This window comes from Eumetopias jubatus, unplaced genomic scaffold (genome assembly GCF_037043125.1).
Source record: "Eumetopias jubatus isolate StellerSeaLion01/CBP00866 unplaced genomic scaffold, mEumJub1_p1.0 scaffold_8, whole genome shotgun sequence".
NCBI lineage: Eukaryota > Metazoa > Chordata > Mammalia > Carnivora > Otariidae > Eumetopias > Eumetopias jubatus.
This window is the reverse complement of record NW_028274814.1, coordinates 14,302,361-14,321,287: the sequence shown is the minus strand read 5'-3', so window position 1 is coordinate 14,321,287 and position 18,927 is coordinate 14,302,361. Positions and strand designations below refer to the sequence as shown.

Below are 18,927 nucleotides of genomic sequence, written 5' to 3'. Positions count from 1 at the left end.
CAGGCAGAGGGAGAGGGAGAAGGAGAAGCAGGCTGTCTGTTAAGCGGGGAGCCTGACGTGGGACTCGATCCCAGCACCTGGGATTATGACCCGAGCCAAAAGGCAGACCCTTAAACCAACTGATCCACCCAGGCACCCTTGAAAGACCATCATTTAGTGTAGAAGAGCACAGGCTCTAGTTAGAGACCCATTTTAGAATCTCAAAACTTCTATACCCTGACTCAGTGGCCTTCAGCTAGTTCCCAATAGTACCCATTTTATAGGATCCTGAGAATTAAACAGGGTGAATGAGCACAGGGCCTAGCATGTAGTAAGCAGTGACAGCACTAACTATATGGTGTCTTTGCGTAATTAGAAAAAGATGCACTCTTCTCAAGACACTTTACTTTCATCTAGCAGAAATTGTTGTAATATTCTGATTTTTAGATTAAGACACTTTACTGCCATCTGCTGGAAAATTCTCTTAGTAAATATGCAAATCCATGATTTCTATGATGTGAACCACATCCCCTTAGATGTGCAGGTGCCCTTGTGCAGTACACAACCTGCACAACTGTGCACATACATGCTCAGTAGATCATATTTGCTACTCTTCTTTTCACTTTTGTAAATGGGGTTTGGAAGAAAATTCCAGATAAACAATGCTATTGTATGAAGCAATTCATTAAAAAAAAAGTCAAGGAGTCAAAGTTAATCTCTATAAATAGTTCATCTCTATTTTGTTACAAAGCCTGGAAACATTTGAGCTTACTACTTCTCTCGCTTCCCACTTCCCACACAGAAAGGTATGTTCTACAGTAAAACCTGCAATTTAAGTTAGCAGAGATACAAACTAAGCCATTATTCTGGCATTTATAAAAACCGAAAGACCAAATAGGGGACATATATATGCAAAATCAAAGTATGTTCTGGAATGATCCATATAGCATTTTAATCTTGATTTTAAAAATTGGTTCCAGAATATTACATTGTTAATGCAAAATGGCAGATCTCTGGAAAGCAACTCTGATGGGGCTCTGCTACTCTTTCTTCATCCCAGAACCTGGGCTGGGATATGACGCGTACTCTCTCTTCTAGCCAAATAGCCTTCATTGAAGGGGTCATTTTAGGACCTTTTTGTACACAAAAGGCGAAAATCTGGCTCATTTTCATACCTAGCAGTCCAATCATGAAGATTGACTACATTTGGGTAAGGGAGAGTTTATTGATAATGGGAACTCTCTCAGGATACAGGATTCATCTCCTTGGCAAGGACCCTAGGAGCTGGGATGGCTCTTGGAAGCTTGGAGGAAGCGACTTCCCATAGTAAGTGAAGTGGAAATGCTGCATCTGCCATGGCAGACAGGACGAAGGTATCACATGACTTGAGGGCTGCGCATGCTGCTGCACAGACCCTAGATAGGACCGGAAAACCCACTGGCTGGCAGACTCTGTTCTAAGAGAAGCCCAGAGAACACCCCATTTACCAAGCTGGTAAGAAATGAACTGTTAAGAGGGTAACAGCCATTGAGAATCTCAGTAGTAATGCTCTTCCTATGCCAGGGTTGACTGGTGGAGACAGTGTTAGAAAACTGAGCTCCTTAGTAGGGATGATGGGGTCCTGAAATAATGGAGGCCAGGTGAGTACTTAACTGTCAGAAGAAGCAAGGTGTGTACAATTATTGCAATGAGTTGCAAAACTGGAGTGGCAACCAAGGATCCAATCTGTAGATAGCCATGAAGACAGTTAAAGGAACTTGGTGTTTCTAGAGGTAGTCATTAAGGGTATCCATTTATAAAATAAAAATAAATGAAAAATGGATGGTCAGTAGGCTAAGGGCAGCTTAGTCACAGTCACTTGCCCAGTTTCCAGACCTGAGTCAATTCTCAGATCTGGAACCAACTGACTGAAGGACAGGCTGGTCACCATGAGGATGGAGCCTGAAATGCCTCATCCAGTGTACTGAGGGGCTATTTCCCATGCACTTCAAAATACTGCCCCCATCCTTTTAGTGGGTGACAGAGCACTGCAGCAGGGGTAGGCCCCAGGACAAGGGGCCCTGCCAGATCACTCAGCAGGCCCTGTGGTATTAGAGGGATCTGTGGTGGGAAAGGATGCTGTACAAAGTTACTGCTAATCCCAATAGGGGAACCAGAGCATAGGCTTCTGGGATTTGGGAGCAAGGTCATACCGTCTATAGTAATGAACTGTACACCATTTGAGAAGAAGTTCTTATAGACTGAGGGCCCTGATTGAAGACAGAACAACTGACCATGGGACATCAAGTAACTAACTCTGCAACCAGAGATAATCATGGACTAGATTCTATCAGACCCATCAGGTCATGATTTGGGTGGGCCCAGCAGCAATCCATCATAAAATGGGAATGTAAGATCCAGGATTGGGCATGGGCAGGAGGGCCAGAGGCCACAAGTCAGTGGTTCCAGCTGGTGGCCCAGATTGCCACGTCTTCTACCACTATTGTGCTGGCATTCACAACTATGGGTTCACAACTAGCTCACGACTGTGGCTACATGGGGGTGTCTTTTATGGCCAGCTGACAGAAGAGGAGAAAGGCCAACCTTCATTTACAAATGGGTTGGCCCAGCACAAGAGTGTAAGCCAAAAAGGGGCTGCTGCACTGCAGGTCTACTTAGGTGGGCCCTGAAAACAGTGTTGAAGGAAAATTTCTGGCGATGTACCTGGTTGTCTGCTTTGTGTGGAAACAAGAACAGTTCAAGGTAAGAATATACACAGGCTCATGGACAGTGGTAAATGCAGTGGCAATTTGGGCCAGAGGCTTGGAAGGAGAAATATTAGAATATCACGGATAAGGTGTGGACACAAAGTGTAAAGAATGTTGTGTCCCAGGTTCATGCATATCAAAGTGCCACTATCAGGTAGGCACTAAACAACATTCATGACCCGGCCAGTCTCTCATCAGCTACTGTAGTGCTAGCACTAATGGGTACTTAAGTGGAGTAGCCATGGTAATGGGGACGGTGGCTGTGAACAGGGCTTCGACTCACCAAGGCTGATCCAGCCACTGCTGCCGCCAAATATCCAACCTGTCAATCAGAGAAATGAATGCTGACCCCCCCAGTTACAACACCATCCCTTAAGGCAACCAACCAACCACCTGGAGGTAAACTGACTACAGTGGACCTCTGTGTTCATCTTGACTAGGGTTGTTATATTGTCTGAGAATTAGTTTTCCTTTTCTATCTACAGGACCCAGCCAACATCACCATCTGAGGAGTAAGAATGTTTGATCTACTGACACAAGATCCCATACAACACTGCTTTGGACCAAAGAGTACACTAGTACACAGGTCCAATCCCATACTGCATCTTAAATCACTGGCATGACAGAAGGGTAGAATGGCCTCTTAAAGACATAGCTGAGGCTCCAGCTAGGCGATGATACGCCTTGAGGTTGAGATGCAACCCTAAACCTTTAACTGTTAGATGGTACTGTGTCCCCAACAGGTAGAATATACGGGTCCAGGAACTATGGGGAAAGTAGGTGGCATTCCAAGAAAGTCCATAGCCTTCCTTCTGATGTCCATGCAGACGCAAGTCTGGGTTGCACTCTCCAGAAGGGTCTGGTTTGGAAGGATGTTTTGTATAGTCAAAAACAAGAACATCACTGGATGGAGTCTTTGTTGCAATGATGCAAGGGTTCTGGGGCATATAACGTGCCCGGTTTACTTCTCCTTCATGGTTGATCTTGATTTCTATTTCAATTTTTCCACTAACTGAGCCAAAACCTCCAAATTCTCCTTTCTCACTGTCGTAGTGTGAGGCATCAAACTGAGCATCATCATTAGGGAGCTGCACACTGGCTATCACGAGATGGTTTTGTTCATCTGACGTGTGTGTTCCCAGGACAAGTCGATGAATGCTGAAGTCTTTCCCTTCCGGTCTGGTTACATCTGGAAGCCACTGTGCAGTTAGGCTAGGCCACTCCAGAGCATGGGTCATCACCAAATCGTAAAGAAAAGGGGTGTTCTTTTTCCATATTTTGTACTCTTCGCTGATCACACGTTCTTCTACTGCGTCATCAAAGGCTGCTTCCTTGTCGGCCATGGCGGGCAGGCAAGCTGGGGGGATCCCGGGGTCGAGCGTTGCGGGAGGGGCGGGGAGGCTACGGGCGCTCGCTCTGCGCGCGCGGCCTCTATTGTTTCCTATGGCCCCTCAGTAGGTGGCATTCCCAGTGGTATACCTGGAGAGTTCCCAGTGGTACACTTGGAAAGTTTGTGCTTCCTGTCCCCAAAACTTTAGACTCTGTGGGTCAAAAGGTTTTGTTCTCAGAGGGGTAATGCTTCATCAGTGGACACAAAGTCCCACTGTACTTTATACGATGGCTGCAACTCTAGTCACTTCAGTCTCCTCTGCCAAGAGACCAGGAGGAAGGAAAGGAGTGACTAAACTAGCAAAGATCATTGATTCTGATCATCAAAAGGTAGAGCTCTGTTACAGAATGCAGAGAGGGAACAATGTTTGGCACACAAATGATCCAATGAAGTCTGATACTCCCATGCCCAGTTTTTTTTTTTCCCAAGATTTTATTTATTTGACAGAGAGATAGATAGAAGAGCACAAGCAGAGGGAATGTCAGAGGGAGAAGGAGAAGCAGGCTCCGCACTGAGCAGGGAGCCCGATGTGGGACTCAATCCCAGGACCCTGGGATCACGACCTGAGCCAAAGGCAGACGCTTAACCATCTGAGCCACCCAGGCGCCCCCACGCCCAGTTTTTTTTTTTTTAAGATTTTATTTATTTATTTGACACAGAGAGAAAGAGAGAGAGAGAGAACATGAGAGGGGGGAGGGTCAGAGGGAGAAGCAGACTCCCTGCCGAGCAGGGAGCCCGATGTGGGACTCGATCCTGGGACTCCAGGATCATGACCTGAGCCGAAGGCAGTCGCTTAACCAACTGAGCCACCCAAGCACCCCCCATGCCCAGTTTTAACAGTAAACAGATAAGAACAGAAGCCATGATCTAAGATGGGAATGATGACCAGGTCTTAAGACTCTTGGAGATGAGGGCCTGGGTCACCTACCAGGCAATATCCCTCAACCAACATGGGTGCTAGCTGAGGCAAATCTAGAATGGGTGGTGGAGAAGGAAATAAAGTATCAATTACTGAAGGCTTGAGATCCACTGCATCTGTAGCAACTGTAGTTTTCCCACAAAACGTCTTGTAAGTTTCCCCAGCAATAAAGGCCAACCAGAATCCTAGACTTGCTGGTTATTAGGTGGATGAATTTATTATAAGAAACAGTCGGTGGCATGTGAAAAGATGCTCAACATCACTCATCATCAGGGAAATGCAAATCAAAACCACAATGAGCTATCACCTCACACCTGTCAGAATGGCTAAAATCAAAAGGACAAGAAATAACAGGTGTTGGTGAGGATGTGGAGAAGTAACTCTTGTGCACTGTTGGTGTGAATGTAAACTGGTGCAGCTACTGTGGAAAACAGTATGGAGGTTTTCAAAAAATTAAAAAGAGAAATACCATATGATCCAGTATTCATTTACCCAAAGAAAACGAAAACACTAATTTGAAAAGATATATGTACCCCTATGTTTACTGCAACATTGTTTATAACAGCCAAGATATGGAAGCAACCCAAGTGTCCATCAATATAGGAATGGATAAAGAAGGTGTGGAATGTGTGTACATATATACATACACATGCATACACATATATATACCCACTGGAGCATTACTCAGCTATAAAAATGAAATCTTGCCAACTGTGACAACATGGATGGACCTAGAGAGTATCATGCTAAGTGAAATAAGACACAGAAACACAAATACCATATGATTTCTCTTATACAGAGAATCTAAAAAACAAAACAAATGAACAAAGAAACACATAAAAAGCAGAAACAGACCCACAAATACAGAGAACACACTGATGGTTGCCAGAAGGGAGAAGGGCGAGGGGCTGGGCAAAATGGGGGAAGGGGAGTGGGAGGCCCAGGCTTCCAGTGACAGAATGAATGCGTCCCGGGGAGGAAAGGTAGAGCGCAGGGAACACAGCAGTGCTGTAAGAGTGTAATCTGGGGGCAGATGGCAGCTACACCTGCAGCGAGCACAGCGTAATATATAGAGGTGTTGAACCACTACGTTGTACACCTGGAAACTAATTTAACACGGAGTGTCAACTACACTTCATAAAACAAGGAAAGAAGCAGCAGTTGGGTCTAAGCAGGGATGAACTGTAATGGACGCGCCTCTTCAAAGCCAAGGGCCAACGCACCCACCCATTCCCCAGCTGTAGCTCTTTCCTAGGCAGACCTTTTCTATCCTTACCACAAATATAAACTGAATTAAATACTCAACCCACAACCTGAATGAGCCTTAATAATTTGCTAACTCTTAAAATTAACACCTTAAGTTGAACCCCCCCAAAGCTTAAGAACACTTAGGCAACTAGTTTAAATTGGAACCAAACCAAACCAGAACATCAAATTTTCTCAGATCTAAACCCAAACCACAGTTTCAGACACTTTGCACATTTAACCCTGGCTAGCCTCTCTTTGGCCTTAGTAACTCTTGCTAATCAGAAGCTTCTAACTTACTCAGATGGGGAAGAAAACATCAGTTGTATTTCCAAAAGTAATTCCACACCCACGCAACATCATACCACCCAAGTCACATCTACAAGTAAGTGACACCTGGCAGTGGTTAATTGTAAAGTCATCTTGGTTCTCCTTGATTTAGCCTAACGAAGGCTCTGAATATAAAGGGTGAAATAACCTCATTTACGATGAGGTTGCCTCACAGCTCAGGAAAAATCTCTGGGCTTCTCATCCAAGGGCAGGGGTGGGGGTGGGAGTAGGGAGGGAGTTAAACAGTATTCATGTGGGAAATTATTCTTAGAAGTCTTTAGATTGCTGCTCACATGAGAGATACCGGTCTGGGTTTCAGCAGCACGAGGTCAGGAACCATTCATCTCTGTATCCAACATATCACTTAGCATGGCTGCCTGGCCCTCAGTAGATCAGTAGAGTCACTGCAGAGTTCCTTGAGCCATGCTGGTTGTTGGCAGCAGGGACCTTGGCCAGGACACTGGGAAGTAGCCTGCCCAAGCAAGAAGAGGCTCCTTCCAAGCTGCACTCTGTCCAGACTGCTGCCACTCTGTTCACACTGGGCATTGGAATCTGGCTGTATTGTCAGCCACAGCCCCTCAACTCAAGTTAGTGCTGCCTCACGTAGTTCTTAGGACTTTAAGATGATAGCAAAAAGGCCCAGTTTCAAAGGAATGAACCCCCATGTAGAATAATTCTCAGAGTTTATTAAACTGTGTGAGCTTGAATGCATACTTCAAGGGTGTGAATCAAACTCTACGGGGATTTTCGGGTTTGACACAGAGAAACATTGAGCAGGGGCTAGTGGCTGAGTCGCTGGTGCTGGGCTTTGGAGGAACCAGTGGACTTCCTGGGCAAAGTCTCCCAGAGGAAGGCTTGGCTGTTCCACTCTTCCCTGCATTCCACGAGGCCCTGAGTATCCTTCCTGTAAATCTGCACTTTTACTTAGGTTCTCTCCATTTGGTTTCTGTCACTTGCAAATGGAAGCAAAGTGCTGTAGAGGAAACCAGCGTCCAGAATGATGGTGTCACCGAAGGAAGAGGTGGGATGCAGGAAGGAAAGTGAGTGGAGCTGGGGTGAAGTCTCTAAGAAGAATCACCTTTCTTCAGCTACAGGCAAGGGGCTGCACGTGGATGGCTGACTGGAGCTCAGCAGAGGCCTGCCAGGGGCAGCGCCCAGGAAGGGTGGGTTTTAAATATTCATCTTAAAAGCTGAACGTTGGGGCGCCTGGGTGGCTCAGTCATTAAGCGTCTGCCTTCGGCTCAGGTCGTGATCCCAGGGTCCTAGGATCGAGCCCCACATTGGGCTCCCTGTTCAGCGGGAGCCTGCTTCTCCCTCTTCCACTCCCCCTGCTTGTGTTCCCTCTCTCGCTGTCTCTGTCAAATAAATAAAATCTTAAAAAAAAAAAAAAAGCTGAATGTCTTCCTCTCTTCTCTGCTTAGGAATCTCTCCAACAGTTCTTGCTCCAACTACTTGTTTTGAGTCTCCCTCCCTCAGCTTCTTTTCTTTCCAAGGTGCTGCCAACAAGAGGGCCACAGAATTCTTTTGATTCCGGGATTGTTTCTCTGAATTATCAGCCATGTTCACTGAGCCTGAGGAGGGAACTCAGACCGAATCCATACCCCTTCTCTCCATCTTCCCAAGCATCTCATTGTGAAAATGTCGAAGTCAAATCCTGCCTCTGGCTCAAGCCATCTACTTAGATGAGTTTACTGGCTCTGCTGGAAGGGCGGGCTAAATCAGGAAGGGGAAGAGAGTTGTGAATTTAAGAGAAAACTACACCAAGTCTGTGTGGGAGGAGGGAAGGAAGAGAGGAGGAATTTGGACCATTTATTTGCAGCATGTCTTACTGACAGTTAAATACAGTGGTTTGTTCTGTGTTCTGCCACTCGAGGGTTATTTAATTAAATTCATGACCTAGGATGCTAACCAGCCCCACATCTAAAATAATTGCTTCTCTGTTGGTGAGATGTAAAGCCGGGATTGATTTTCCCCTGGCCGATAGCTCTCCTTTCTGAGTCATGAATGTCATCCCCACTCTCCTCCCCACGTAATTTGATCTCTGTATTTGATCCCTATTTAGTAGTACACTTCGCTAAACAGATGTCTGAGTAATTAAAATCCCACATGGGCACACTCGTCCGTGAGTTACGTCTATTTAATAGCCAGCTCAGAAACTTTTCACCCTTGGCTTTTCTGCTATCCTGGTGTCCTATGTCACTGGCCTTTAGCAGGCTTCAAATATTAGAGCTCCTGCCAGCTATGTTTGTTTTCCGGCATTCACAGAGCCTCTCTTCAGTTCTGACTGAATTTTCTCACAAATCCCTGATCTCTTTCTCTTTCAGCTCACCTGGATTTTCTGTACAGTTTTCCACCAGCGTTCAAATTCTCATGAGATGAATCATCCTACATTTCATTCATGCCAGCACCAGCAATAAAAAAAAAGAAAAAAAAATCAGAACAGTGTTGTTAGAACCATGGATTAAGAGTGCCTTTTATTTTTTTCCCCTGAGGCATAGCCAAATATTTTAGTCTGAACAATCCCCCCATTTTTTTTTAACTATTTGAGATCAAATACTGGAAACCTGTTTGGTTGCTACAGGTCACTGAAAGCTTTTGATGGCCAAAAATTATAGAAGAAAGTGTGTTTGGAGCAGGAAAGGGAAGTTAGGAAGGACTTATTACATGGAATTTACTCGCTTTTTTTAAAAAAGATTTTTTATTTATTTTTTGACAGACAGAGACAGCGAGAGAGGGAACACAAGCAAGGGGAGAGGGAGAGGGAGAAGCAGACTCCCCGCTGAGCAGGGATCCCAATGTGGGGCTCGATGTGGGGCTCAATCCCAGGACCCTGGATCATGACCTGAGCTGAAGGCAGATGCTTAACCGACTGAGCCACCCAGGCGCCCCTGAATTTACTCACTTTTGAGAGACAATTTAGACGGAAATTTATTTATGAAAATATATAAAGAGATAATGTTAAGACAAATCTTATGATACTGATACAACATTACATAAAACTTGAGTTTAATACTGTAATTTATAGTAGGTAAAAGAATTTCCCTTGTAATTGATGGTACATATTGACTTTAAGAATATTTTGAAATGAGTTTAGGATATATTGATCTTTTTTGATACCTATCAATTAAAACTTGAACAAAATCAGGTAAGGTGAGAGTCATATAGCAAAACAATTCTTTATTTTCCTACTTTTAAATACAGTTCCAGTGCATTTAACATGGATTATTTTATAAAAGTTTCTCAGAACATGTATGCTTCTTGAGAAGTTCCTTTGTATTTGCAACATTGCAGAATAAAAAATAATGTAATCAAAAAGCAAGCAACAAGTTCAGAAGTTAACTAATACTATTTTGGTTATAGGTAAGGAAATTCTAAAAGTATTCATCTAAACTTTATTATCATGATTGTATTTAAAAACTAGGTGAAAACCCTATTGTGCAATGGGAGCTTTGTTTTGGTGGTTTACACAACTGCTAGCCTTGTTATCTGAACTAGCAAAGGCCAGGTACATAAACAGAGACATAAATTAACAACAGGCTTCTCAGACCAACAGTGACACGGAGTAGCAGCTAGTATTTCAGGAAGGGAGACGAGTTCGACATGATGGGTGGGACTTCTTTCGCTGTTTATCATCTAGCATCGTTATATTTACATCGTTACAAAGCTGATGGGTCCGAAGCTAGTTGTGCTCAGGATAACCTCCCCTTGGTAAAAAGGAGAGCTGTTCCCAGCTCCTTTCCCGTCCATGCAGCTTATGCTTAATCTACTTAAAGTTTAGGGCACTTCTTTCTCTGATCCAAGCCTTCGAAGCCTTGTTTTCCCTGCAGTCATTTCTTATCACATGCTTATCCATGCTCCTGTCAGCTTCTTTCAGATCATTAAAAAAAAGATCACTAATTCCAATAACCCATTTATTTCTGGCTTCCCACTGCCTTGGTGTACACTGGGGAGAATTTTTCCTGACTTCACAAAGTTGTGAGGGTCAAATGAGCTCCTGTGGATGAAAGGACTTTATACATGGTTACATGTGGCCAAAGAGCTTGGGCTCCAGCTCCAACTGCCCGGTTCAAATATTGTTTTCTAGCTGTGACAACTTGAGCAAGCTACTTAACTTTTCTGGACTCCAGTTTCCTAATGGGGAAAATGGACATTATAAAAGTACCTAAATCGTGGGGTTGTTTGGTGGTGGTTACATGAGACAATTCATGCATATTACGAGGTCAGAACATGCATGGAACAGTCCCCGTTTTAAGCCCCAGTAAGTGTTAGCACAAGTGTAGGCATCAGTTCACGTCCACAACTTCATCTCCCCCCAGGCCTGGGCCTTCGGGGACCTGTCCTCATTTAGTAACTATGGAATGCTAGGCTATATCCCTTGGGCATGGTCTGTGACAGCTAAGGTTGGAGCAGGATCTAAGAATCCTGGCTGAGCACACGTATAAACTGGCAGGTACCTTTAACACCTGCCTCTTTCTTAAATCTTGTCCACTTGCCTTGGCTTCTTCTCCAATGACTTTGTTTAGAATGATTTATCTTGATATTTCAGTTTGCTGCCTATTTGAACATACAGTCACAAAGATAAACCCTTCCTAATCTGGAAAATGGGGAGAGTAAGCGTATCTGCCCCTGGGTTTGTAATGAGATAAATCAAGTGAACCTCCTTCAGAGGAGACAGGAAGCACAATATTCTAGGGGTGCCTTTGAAAAAGAAAATGGGCAAAAAGCATTTGTAATCCAACTATCATCACATGAAATGATGTGCAAACAAACAAAACATAAAAACAACAAAAACCTAGCATTCTAAAAATGGGATAAATGATTCTTCCAAACCCTTAGCATTATTTTTACAAAACTTCCTTAAAGGATAAGATGTTAGCTCTTGGTTTAGTATCTACCAAGAAGTTTTTAAAAATTTTGTTGTTGTTTTCATCAGGAATGTTAGATTTTTATCACCTATTTACATGATAGGGGTTTTCTTTTTTTTTTTAAAGATTTTATTTATTTATTTGAGAGAGAGAGAATGAGAGAGAGCACGAGAGGGAAGAGGGTCAGGGGGAGAAGCAGACTCCCTGCTGAGGAGGGAGCCCGATGCGGGACTCGATCCTGGGACTCCAGGATCATGACCTGAGCCGAAGGCAGTAGCTTAACCAACTGAGCCACCCAGGCGCCCCATGATAGGGGTTTTCATATGTGACTTAATGTATGATATGTTACTTCAATTATTGTGTTATTAAAATTCCTGGCATTTCTAGGACAAAATCTACCTGTTCATGCTAAAAATTACTTAGCTTCATTGAAAATAATTTGCTATTTTCTTTTTTTTAAAAAAGATTTTATTTTTAAAGATTCAAGACAGAGAGAGCATGGTGGGGAGGGGCAGACGAAAAGAGAGAATCCTCAAGCAGACACTCTGCTGAGTGTGAAGCCCAACACAGGGCTCAATTCCATGACCCTGAGATCATGACCTGAGCTGAAACCAAGAGTTGGACACTTAACCAACTGAGCCACCTTAGGCACCCCCAAGATTTTATTTTTTTAAGTAATCTCTACACCCAATGTGGGGCTTGAGCTCCCAACCCTGAGATCAAGAGTCACATGCTCCATCAACGGAGCCAGTCAGATGCCCCTGATTTTGTCATATTTTCAAGGGGAATTTTGGCATTGAATTTCTTATGAGTTTGTATTTTCTGAGTGTACTTTTGTAGTATTTTTGACAGGCTTTATAATAATTATATTTGCTTCATAAAATGGGTTAGATTGTTATATCTTTATGTATTTAGAAAGAGAATTATATGTCCTTAAAAATTTGCAAAGATTTGCCTACAGGGCTGAGCCTTTTTTGATTTCTTCTGTTTCTGATCTACTTATTTTTTTCTATTTCTTGATTCAGTGTGGGTGATTCATGTTTTTCCAGGAAAAAAAAAAAAATCTAACAGCATGTAGTTAACTACACATAGTATTCTCATATAATTAAAAAAAAAAACCCAAAAACTTTTCCATAGCTATTATGTCTTTCTCCTTTTTAATTTACACTTTCTCTTTTTTATTAAATAGGTCTGCCAGATATTTCTCTACTTTCTTCCTATTTTTTCCAAAAAAATTACTTTTGGAATTGATCAATAATTGTGTTTTTGGTTTGTTTTCTAATTCACTGATTTCTGCTTCAGTCTTTCCTTAGTTTTCCTTTTCTCAAAGTTAATTTAAGCATTACTCAGTTCACTTATTTTTATTCTTTCTTGTTGAATTTTCTCCTGCTAAACAATGTTACTAAGGTTGGTCTGGTTTCAAATGACTTTGGGTATTTCTAAAAATTAAATCTAATCTCAGAGGAGGAAGATTTTCTATCACTGATGCGATGATGTCATTTAAAGAAATGTTACTCAGTCTCCTGTGGCACATTTCTAAAGAAATTTTTAAATGTTTGAGTAATGGAAATACAATTGCAGCAAGCTTATGGCCTATTCTGAAGGGGACAACATCTATTTGTATATATAAAATCTGTGCATTTGCTAGAACATCATCTGCCTTTCCATATTTGAAAAGAATCAAGTTTTCTTGATTCTAAGCTAGGACTTAAAGAGTAGCTCACATTTGCTTAATGGGATGTCCTCTGATATTGCCTACTGTAACTGAAGATATGTTTAAATAATGTTTAGTTTTGTGAAAATGTGTTTACATACCTTCTGTGTACAGCCTGGCTTCATATTTGCTTGTAATTGAAATTAATCCCAAATAGAAATGCAGATTTTTCAAGTGCAAAGATTAAAAATTGTTCACATGATAGGATGACAAAGTTTTCTCTGCAAAAATCAATTCACTATGATGATGTAGATGAAGGCAGAACATTTTTTCTAAAATAATTTTTTAGGGCACCTGGGTGGCTCAGTCAGCTAAACGTCTTCGGCTCAGGTCATGATCCCAGGGTTCTGGGATGGAGCCCCGCATCGGGCTCCCTGCTCAGCGGGGAGCCTGCTTCTCCCTCTCCCACTCCCCCTGCTTGTGTTCCCTCTCTCACTCTGTGTCAAATAAATAAAACCTTTCATAAAAAAATAATTTTTAACACTCTGATAGGCCACATTATAAGCAATAAAAAGAAGTAATAAATACTGTGCCAAGAGAAAGGCAGATTTGCAAGTGTGACCTTTGCCAACATATGTAGCAGAAGATCATCAGATCCACGCGTTTGTAGACTATGTAACAGTATGTAAGTGGCCAGGAAAGGAAGGATTTTGCGGACAAGAAAGTGGAAATGTCCTTTTTAACATATGACCCTGACGAGTCCCATCTCAAGTAACTGTTGATCAAGTTACAGATGGTTGGCAAGCCAGGTGGGAGGGAAGAGAAACGTCTGACAAAGTTGCAAAAACACAGGCCACAAAGCAAGTGGCTGTTATCACTAAAAATACAAACTTACTTAAATCTTCAATAATTAAAATAATGGAAAGAAAAATTGTTTTGCAAAGCATTCCAGAAAAAGTTGTTTCAAAAGGCTTTTACATAAAATTTTAGGGAAGACAGAACATGGCTTTATGAATAAACCAAAAACATAACTAGACACCCCCCAACTAGTAACTTTATGATCATGATGGAAAACATTTTTTTGAATATATTTGAAATATACATATATTTCTTTTGCACCTACATGCATTTCAAGTTTTTTAAGCTTCCAAATGTTTAAAACTTATAAGTGTCTGTGCTCTAGGAATTTTCTTTTGAGACATTAGGAACCAATAAATGGAAAAGCAAACTTTTATCTCTACCAGCTTTAAACAGAGGCACGTATATATAAATTTATGTATTCAGTATTGGTCGTAACTGGTTGCCTTTTAAAGTAGTTTAGGGTTAACAAGACAGTGAGCCAGAACCAAAAATAACCGTAATTGTTTGTTATCGTGGCTGTGAAATTTTCAGTAAGGCACAGACCTAAAGCCAAATGCTGCTAAAGGATTACCTTAGAAAGCAAAGCCTGAGGCCAAGTTTAAGTGCTAACGCTTTATTAGGAGGTACAATCCCAGGGCAGCAAGGGTAAAGGGAAATGCAAAGGAAGCAAATACAAAGCAGTACATCACTGAGCTGAAAACAACTTCACTAGAAAGTAGAGCTGATTGCTCAGTCCCAAAGGAGCGCTTCCAGACAAACCATACAAAACCATCTTGTCTTGAGACCTGTCTATGGAGAAAAAGGGGAGGAATTTATATGCTGGCTACTTCTTACTTCCCGTCCTTTTTGGCGCAAATTTGCATCTTGGGGCTTTAAGGCTCCGCTCTTCTGAGTACGCCACATGACCTGTCCACGCTGTTGCCTGGGAAGCAAGAGCATGCTGAACCCCAAGGTTTTTCACCTGAGTCTGGGACTGATGGAAGGAGCCAGAGGCTTCTACCTCAGAACCATGGTATGAGAGGCAGTGCTGAAGCCTGACCCTCAACGGGGGAGGGGAGGCTGTCCCAAGAGGAAGCCATGGAAGCAGAGGCCAGGCCTCTGCCCTGAGCGCGAAGTTAAGAGGGGGCTTGGGGGTGCGACTGAGCAAATCTGGGGAGGTGCATAATAAACCGGGTCTGGTCCAGTGTATCCCTCTAGGACTTGAGCTATTCCCAGGGGTGGTGGTCACTGATTCTTAGGGGAGGAGGAGCCCCTCAATTCAGAGGGGGCACACATTTAGGTCTCAGATTTTGTAAACCAGCACGTCCCTTATTCCTCAACTATCCCTAGCAACTACTTTTAACTCTTTTCTCCCCCCTTTTTTGAGGGGTAACCTGGATATACTACAATTCGCCCCCGTGGAGACGACGGTGAGATAAATTTTGTCAACTACACGTCTTACAGCCACCACGCCTATCAAGATACGGAACCGTCCCATCACGCCCCAGAAAGTTCTCCCCTGCTCCTCCGCTCCTGCTCCCATCCCAGGCCAACCGCTTTCCGACACCACAGCTTGGCCTCTTCTAGAATTTCATATATACACGGCATCATACAGACTAAGGCCTTCCGTGTTTACCTTTTTCCCCATAGCACCAAGTTTTTCCGGTCCATCCACGTATGAAGAGTGTGTCCCTTTTTATTCCTATTTTGGAGAACTTACTATGTATGCTGGACGTGGGGCATTTTTACCCGCATTCTCTCACCTGCAGTTCTCACAACCATCCCGCTTCACAGTGGAAGGACCCAAGGCTCAGGGAGCCCAGCAGCGGAGTCTGGGGAGGGGCCCGGGGCCGACTCCTGCCAGTCAGGCAGCCTGGCGGCTCCGCACACCGTGCTCCGGAGCCCGACCTGTGGCACCTGTTGTCCGGTTCGACGGGGCAGATGGGGCCTGGCCTTGGCCAGCTCGGGACGTAGGCCCCGCGGAGACTCCCCGGCGTCGGAGCCGCCGCCCCCAGCCGCCGGCCTCCCCGGCTGCCTGCTCCCGCCGAGCGGCCACTTCCAGGAGCGGAGGCGGGGCGGCCGCGGGGTTCCGGAGCCACGCCGGGCTGGACTCCGGCGGCCGAGGGCCGGCCCCGCCGCGTTTCTGCGGACGCGTCACGGCGCGGGCGCCCGATCGCGCCGCGTGCCCGGGCGTTTCACCCCGGGCCGCCCGGGCGTTTCCCTCCGCGCGCGGACGGCGCTACTTCCCGCCACGGCCACGGGGCCCGGGGGCTGGCGGGGGCGGAGGGGCGCCGAGTCGTCGGCGGGGGCGCGGCGTCAACCGTCGCCGCCGCGCTGCCTCCTGCGGCCGAGGGGAGCCGACGAAGCGCGCGGGCAGCGCGCAGCGTCCGCCACTTCCAGGGCTGGCCGCCACGTCCCTGTCCCCAGAAAGGAACGAATGAGGACCGTGGTCCGCAGTCGTTTTCGCCGCCTCCACGTCCTCCTCGCTACGATAGTACCCGGAGACTTCGTTTTAGGGATGCAGTGGAAACAAAGATGACGGTGTTTTGCCCTGTGGCGTGGAGGGGCCCGCCCGCCCCTATTGTCTGGCTGCCTGACGGGAGCAGCAGCGCTATTTTTCTTACTCCGAACGTGGTGATTCGGGGGCAGCAGAGGGACTTACAAGGAGGCTTTGTGTGCAGTAAAAGAGCTGTGGCGAAACGGCCTCTCCTGAATGGCCGCCGGGCCGCCTTCAGCGGGGACCGCGCGCGGGGGGACCCTGGCGATTTTTTCCATATCAATTAAAGAAAGGAAAAATCTGCATGTCCCTCGCCACGTTTTCATTCAGATTTGAGCCCTAGTGTCTGCCGCCGTAAAGAGTACCCTCCGCCTTGACTTGCTTCATCTCCTTTAATATTTTAGTCTTCAGCTACTCTAAATTTTTTCACGTAACCGAGTGCCTTTTGGACCCTTAGCACATCCTCTGCTCTCTCAGAAATAATGAGAAAGCTGTGGAGGTGGACGATGCTCACACACAGGGATGGCCTGCATTTGTTGGTGTTTTTTTAAAAATCTACCCTGGTGCCTCAGACGCAGGCCCTGACAGAAACAGCTGGGCTGGGGGTGAGCGTGAGGACAGGGGCGGGGGGGGGGGGGACGACGACAGGGCTGTTGGAGGTTCAAGTTATTTGGGGATCCCATAACTGTGTGACTTTTATGAATATCCAGTGAAAGTGCCTGGTGGGAGAAGGTGAGAGGCAACTGGAGCTAAAAAAAGGGGCTTGCAGTCAGCTGAGAAGCCATCCCTTGTGTGATTACACAACAACCTGCAATGACAAAAGAGGGAAGCGGAATATTTTTTGATAGCTCCAAAGTAAAGTTTGGATTTACAACTCGTTCCTGCTTATCTCCCATACTCCTCTTTTATTTCTCTTCATAGCATTTATGACCATCTGATAATGTGCATTTTATGCATTTATTGGCGTCTCTCCCCACTTGATATAAACCTATTGAGAGCTGGGAGTTTTGTTTACTGTTGTTCCCTGGAGCCTAGTACGGTACCTGGCAAAGTACTTGGGGCTTTGTAAATATTTACTGAAATCAGTGATTACCAAACAGACATGACATGTGATTTAAAGGCATTGTGAGAGAAACACAAAACCAAAAGCCACATGACACAAGGAAAACTGATCTCTTCAAACCTGCTCTTTTCACCGTGGAGCAATAATTGATAAGGAATAGCCAAAAGATAGTCACACCACCATTCCATTTTCCAAAGAAGAATAAGAAAACAAATGAGCTCGCACGTCTAGGTTGCTTTCCCATCATTCTAGGGATTGATTTTCTGAGGTGAGCCTACCAAAAATCTGTGAGGAAAATGAGGTCCTTTCTTACTATTCCTACGTAACCCTCTGCACATGTTCACCTCTGTCTGGGATAGGTGGTCTGTCTGACGAGCAAGACATGGCACTTCCAGACATTCAGAATACAAGACTTTGTCAATGTTCCATAAATATTTTTCTGTTCTGCAGTGTCTATGTCCTGTACAGGACACCTCTGGGGAGTGTGTTTCACACGAAAATTAGCGGGCTAAATCCTTTTTACTACCTGAACACCGTTTCAAAAATGGCCCCAAAGGATGATGATTAATAAAGGATGGATTAGCTTTTTTTTTTTAATTTTATTTATTTTAGAGATCGAGAGTGGGAGCGTGCATGCGTTCACGTGAGGAGGGGGGAGGGTAGGGGAACAGTGAGAGGGACAAACAGACTCAGTGCTGACGGGGAGCCAGTGCAAGGCTGGATCTCACCACCCTGAGATCATGACCTGAGCCAAAACTACGAGTCCCACATTTAACCGACAGCCATCCAGGAGCCCTGGATTAGTTTTGAAGGAAGTGAAAATGGAGTGTTTGCGAGTGAAGAGAATCAGTATAGCCAGCTCCCTTGAGGAATTATCCCTGTCTCAACCTCCTTTTCTTTGGAACTTTGGTTAAGAAAGGACCACATCCACGCCTTGGCTAGAATAGTTTAAAATACCTGTCAGAGTATACCTGACAGGTTGGAAAGTTCTTCATAAAATATAAGTTTAAGATCTTATATTAATGCTTCAATCATCCAGTAATCATGGCATCCTGGTATGCAAAACTGGAGGTATCCTGGGAGATCATTCATTCATTCAACCAATATACCATATTTATTGAATATTATGTGTCAGGCATTGTTCCAGATGCTATAGAGGTAGCAGAAAACCAGACCAAACCAAACCAAACCAAACAAACCCCAATGAAAATGTCTCCCCTGTTTTATATTGTTCTACTTCCAGACCCCTTCCTTTCATCCTTTCACTACAACTTTTAAAAATCAAGTCCTTTTAAAAACCTAACTTTTGGCCAAAACAAATCTATTTCTCAAATTTTCTTTTTATGGCTGTAATTTTTAAAAGCTTAAAAATGACTTTCCTGGATTCCTTCAGTTGAC

General features: G+C 44.4%; 1 pseudogene; it reads right to left on the bottom strand.

The window, feature by feature from the left end:
* Nucleotides 1–3,337: 3,337 nt before the first annotated feature.
* On the bottom strand, nucleotides 3,338–4,163 carry LOC148163665 (histone-binding protein RBBP4 pseudogene; annotated as a pseudogene).
* Between the last annotated feature and the right edge of the window lie 14,764 nt (nucleotides 4,164–18,927).